Below are 6,000 nucleotides of genomic sequence, written 5' to 3'. Positions count from 1 at the left end.
GTATTATGAGGTTTTGAGAACCCTTTGATCTAATTCTGAGTATTTTGTATTTCCATGAGTGTGTGCATTTCTGTTTTGGAAAAGACAGTTGAAAGAATCATTGATTGTTCCTATTGTTTAGAGACTTACCTAAATTTTAACAGACTTGTGGGTTCAAATGCCACTAGTATGAGTTCTTTTAAACCTTTTTATCTTATTCTTATAATTATGCTAACATGCAAAATTAGCATATGCTTTAAACCCACTGCTGCCAGTATTATGAGATCTTGAAATGTTTTTGTACTTATTCTTATGATTTTGCTAGCATGCAAATTAGCATGTGATTTAATCTTCTTTTGTATTTGCATGATTTTGCAGTTTTCAGTTCAGATAAAGACTGTTGAAAGAATCCTTGCTTTTTTCTAATGTTTAGAGACATGCCCATTCAAATCCCACTGCTGCCATTATTATGAGGTTTTGAGAACCCTTTGATCTAATTCTTATGATTTTGCACTTTCATGAGTGTGTTAATTTCTGTTTAGGAAAAGACAGTTGAAAGAATCATTGATTTTTCCTATTGTTAAGAGACTTACCCATATTCCAACAGACTTGTGAGTTCAAATCCCACTGCTGCCACTAGTATGAGTTCTTTTAAACCTTTTTATCTCATTCTTATAATTATGCTAACATGCAAAATTAGCATATGCTTTAATCTCACTGCTGCCAGTATAATGAGATCTTGAAATGTTTTTGTACTTATTCTTATGATTTTGCTAGCATGCAAATTAGCATGTGATATAATCTTCTTTTGTATTTGTATGATTTAGCAGTTTTCAGTTAAGATAAAGACCGTTGATAGAATCTTTGTTTTTGCCTAATGTTTAGAGACATGCCCATTTTCCAAAATGTACTAATTTTAAATGTTGTCAAATGTACTTCACTTACTCTAAGGAAGCTTAATTAATCATGCTGTTTAAGGTAGCATGGCCGAGTGATCTAAGGCGCTGGATTTAGGCTCCAGTCTCTTTGGAAGCGTGGGTTCAAATCCCACTGCTGCCAACATATTGAGGTTTTGAAAACCTTTACAGCTTATATTTATGATTTTGCTAGCAGAAAAATTAGCATATTTTTGTATGAGTGCGTGCTTTGCTTTTTTGGAAAAGACAAAAGATAGAATCATTGCTTTTTCCTTTTTGTTTAGAGACCTATCCATTTTCCACAATGCACAAGTTTAAAATGTAGTCAGATACACTAAACTTACTCTAAGGAAGCTCTTTTAATGATCCATTAGGTAGCATGGCCGAGCGGTCTAAGGCGCTGGGTTAAGGCTCCAGTCTCTTCGGAGGTGTGGGTTCAAATCCCACTGCTGCCAGTATTATGAGGTTTTGAGAACCCTTTGATCTAATTCTGAGTATTTTGTATTTCCATGAGTGTGTGCATTTCTGTTTTGGAAAAGACAGTTGAAAGAATCATTGATTGTTCCTATTGTTTAGAGACTTACCTAAATTTTAACAGACTTGTGGGTTCAAATGCCACTAGTATGAGTTCTTTTAAACCTTTTTATCTCATTCTTATAATTATGCTAACATGCAAAATTAGCATATGCTTTAAACCCACTGCTGCCAGTATTATGAGATCTTAAAATGTTTTTGTACTTATTCTTATGATTTTGCTAGCATGCAAATTAGCATGTGATTTAATCTTCTTTTGTATTTGCATGATTTTGCAGTTTTCAGTTAAGATAAAGACTGTTGAAAGAATCCTTGCATTTTTCTAATGTTTAGAGACATGCCCATTCAAATCCCACTGCTGCCATTATTATGAGGTTTTGAGAACCCTTTGATCTAATTCTTATGGTTTTGTACTTTCATGAGTGTGTTAATTTCTGTTTAGGAAAAGACAGTTGAAAGAATCATTGATTTTTCCTATTGTTAAGAGACTTACCCATATTCCAACAGACTTGTGAGTTCAAATCCCACTGCTGCCACTAGTATGAGTTCTTTTAAACCTTTTTATCTAATTCTTATAATTATGCTAACATGCAAAATTAGCATATGCTTTAATCTCACTGCTGCCAGTATTATGAGATCTTGAAATGTTTTTGTACTTATTCTTATGATTTTGCTAGCATGCAAATTAGCATGTGATATAGTCTTCTTTTGTATTTGTATGATTTAGCAGTTTTCAGTTAAGATAAAGACCGTTGATAGAATCTTTGTTTTTGCCTAATGTTTAGAGACATGCCCATTTTCCAAAATGTACTAATTTTAAATGTTGTCAAATGTACTTCACTTTCTCTAAGGAAGCTTAATTAATCATGCTGTTTAAGGTAGCATGACCGAGTAGTCTAAGGCGCTGGATTTAGGCTCCAGTCTCTTTGGAGGCGTGGGTTCAAATCCCACTGCTGCCAACATCTTGAGGTTTTGAAAACCTTTTCAGCTTATATTTATGATTTTGCTAATAGAAAAATTAGCATATTTTTGTATGAGTGCGTGCTTTGCTTTTTTGGAAAAGACAAAAGATAGAATCATTGCTTTTTCCTTTTTGTTTAGAGACCTATCCATTTTCCACAATGCACAAGTTTAAAATGTAGTCAGATACACTAAACTTACTCTAAGGAAGCTCTTTCAATGATGCATTAGGTAGCATGGCCGAGCGGTCTAAGGCGCTGGATTAAGGCTCCAGCCTCTTCGGAAGTGTGGGTTCAAATCCCACTGCCGCCAGGATTATGAGGTTTTGAGAACCCTTTGATCTAATTCTGAGTAGTCTGTATTTCCATGAGTGTGTGCATTTCTGTTTCGGAAAAGACAGTTGAAAGAATCATTGATTGTTCCTATTGTTTAGAGACTTACCTAAATTTTAACAGACTTGTGGGTTCAAATGCCACTAGTATGAGTTCTTTTAAACCTTTTTATCTTATTCTTATAATTATGCTAACATGCAAAATTAGCATATGCTTTAAACCCACTGCTGCCAGTATTATGAGATCTTGAAATGTTTTTGTACTTATTCTTATGATTTTGCTAGCATGCAAATTAGCATGTGATTTAATCTTCTTTTGTATTTGCATGATTTTGCAGTTTTCAGTTAAGATAAAGACTGTTGATAGAATCCTTGCTTTTTTCTAATGTTTAGAGACATGCCCATTCAAATCCCACTGCTGCCATTATTATGAGGTTTTGAGAACCCTTTGATCTAATTCTTATGGTTTTGTACTTTCATGAGTGTGTTAATTTCTGTTTAGGAAAAGACAGTTGAAAGAATCATTGATTTTTCCTATTGTTAAGAGACTTACCCATATTCCAACAGACTTGTGAGTTCAAATCCCACTGCTGCCACTAGTATGAGTTCTTTTAAACCTTTTTATCTAATTCTTATAATTATGCTAACATGCAAAATTAGCATATGCTTTAATCTCACTGCTGCCAGTATTATGAGATCTTGAAATGTTTTTGTACTTATTCTTATGATTTTGCTAGCATGCAAATTAGCATGTGATATAGTCTTCTTTTGTATTTGTATGATTTAGCAGTTTTCAGTTAAGATAAAGACCGTTGATAGAATCTTTGTTTTTGCCTAATGTTTAGAGACATGCCCATTTTCCAAAATGTACTAATTTTAAATGTTGTCAAATGTACTTCACTTTCTCTAAGGAAGCTTAATTAATCATGCTGTTTAAGGTAGCATGACCGAGTAGTCTAAGGCGCTGGATTTAGGCTCCAGTCTCTTTGGAGGCGTGGGTTCAAATCCCACTGCTGCCAACATCTTGAGGTTTTGAAAACCTTTTCAGCTTATATTTATGATTTTGCTAATAGAAAAATTAGCATATTTTTGTATGAGTGCGTGCTTTGCTTTTTTGGAAAAGACAAAAGATAGAATCATTGCTTTTTCCTTTTTGTTTAGAGACCTATCCATTTTCCACAATGCACAAGTTTAAAATGTAGTCAGATACACTAAACTTACTCTAAGGAAGCTCTTTCAATGATGCATTAGGTAGCATGGCCGAGCGGTCTAAGGCGCTGGATTAAGGCTCCAGCCTCTTCGGAGGTGTGGGTTCAAATCCCACTGCCGCCAGGATTATGAGGTTTTGAGAACCCTTTGATCTAATTCTGAGTAGTTTGTATTTCCATGAGTGTGTGCATTTCTGTTTCGGAAAAGACAGTTGAAAGAATCATTGATTGTTCCTATTGTTTAGAGACTTACCTAAATTTTAACAGACTTGTGGGTTCAAATGCCACTAGTATGAGTTCTTTTAAACCTTTTTATCTTATTCTTATAATTATGCTAACATGCAAAATTAGCATATGCTTTAAACCCACTGCTGCCAGTATTATGAGATCTTGAAATGTTTTTGTACTTATTCTTATGATTTTGCTAGCATGCAAATTAGCATGTGATTTAATCTTCTTTTGTATTTGCATGATTTTGCAGTTTTCAGTTAAGATAAAGACTGTTGATAGAATCCTTGCTTTTTTCTAATGTTTAGAGACATGCCCATTCAAATCCCACTGCTGCCATTATTATGAGGTTTTGAGAACCCTTTGATCTAATTCTTATGGTTTTGTACTTTCATGAGTGTGTTAATTTCTGTTTAGGAAAAGACAGTTGAAAGAATCATTGATTTTTCCTATTGTTAAGAGACTTACCCATATTCCAATAGACTTGTGAGTTCAAATCCCACTGCTGCCACTAGTATGAGTTCTTTTAAACCTTTTTATCTCATTCTTATAATTATGCTAACATGCAAAATTAGCATATGCTTTAATCTCACTGCTGCCAGTATAATGAGATCTTGAAATGTTTTTGTACTTATTCTTATGATTTTGCTAGCATGCAAATTAGCATGTGATATAATCTTCTTTTGTATTTGTATGATTTAGCAGTTTTCAGTTAAGATAAAGACCGTTGATAGAATCTTTGTTTTTGCCTAATGTTTAGAGACATGCCCATTTTCCAAAATGTACTAATTTTAAATGTTGTCAAATGTACTTCACTTACTCTAAGGAAGATTAATTAATCATGCTGTTTAAGGTAGCATGGCCGAGTGATCTAAGGCGCTGGATTTAGGCTCCAGTCTCTTTGGAAGCGTGGGTTCAAACCCCACTGCTGCCAACATATTGAGGTTTTGAAAACCTTTACAGCTTATATTTATGATTTTGCTAGCAGAAAAATTAGCATATTTTTGTATGAGTGCGTGCTTTGCTTTTTTGGAAAAGACAAAAGATAGAATCATTGCTTTTTCCTTTTTGTTTAGAGACCTATCCATTTTCCACAATGCACAAGTTTAAAATGTAGTCAGATACACTAAACTTACTCTAAGGAAGCTCTTTTAATGATCCATTAGGTAGCATGGCCGAGCGGTCTAAGGCGCTGGGTTAAGGCTCCAGTCTCTTCGGAGGTGTGGGTTCAAATCCCACTGCTGCCAGTATTATGAGGTTTTGAGAACCCTTTGATCTAATTCTGAGTATTTTGTATTTCCATGAGTGTGTGCATTTCTGTTTTGGAAAAGACAGTTGAAAGAATCATTGATTGTTCCTATTGTTTAGAGACTTACCTAAATTTTAACAGACTTGTGGGTTCAAATGCCACTAGTATGAGTTCTTTTAAACCTTTTTATCTCATTCTTATAATTATGCTAACATGCAAAATTAGCATATGCTTTAAACCCACTGCTGCCAGTATTATGAGATCTTAAAATGTTTTTGTACTTATTCTTATGATTTTGCTAGCATGCAAATTAGCATGTGATTTAATCTTCTTTTGTATTTGCATGATTTTGCAGTTTTCAGTTAAGATAAAGACTGTTGAAAGAATCCTTGCATTTTTCTAATGTTTAGAGACATGCCCATTCAAATCCCACTGCTGCCATTATTATGAGGTTTTGAGAACCCTTTGATCTAATTCTTATGGTTTTGTACTTTCATGAGTGTGTTAATTTCTGTTTAGGAAAAGACAGTTGAAAGAATCATTGATTTTTCCTATTGTTAAGAGACTTACCCATATTCCAACAGACTTGTGAGT

Source organism: Ranitomeya variabilis, chromosome 5, assembly GCF_051348905.1.
Source record: "Ranitomeya variabilis isolate aRanVar5 chromosome 5, aRanVar5.hap1, whole genome shotgun sequence".
In the NCBI taxonomy this organism is placed as follows: domain Eukaryota; kingdom Metazoa; phylum Chordata; class Amphibia; order Anura; family Dendrobatidae; genus Ranitomeya; species Ranitomeya variabilis.
This window is presented reverse-complemented; position numbering follows the sequence as displayed.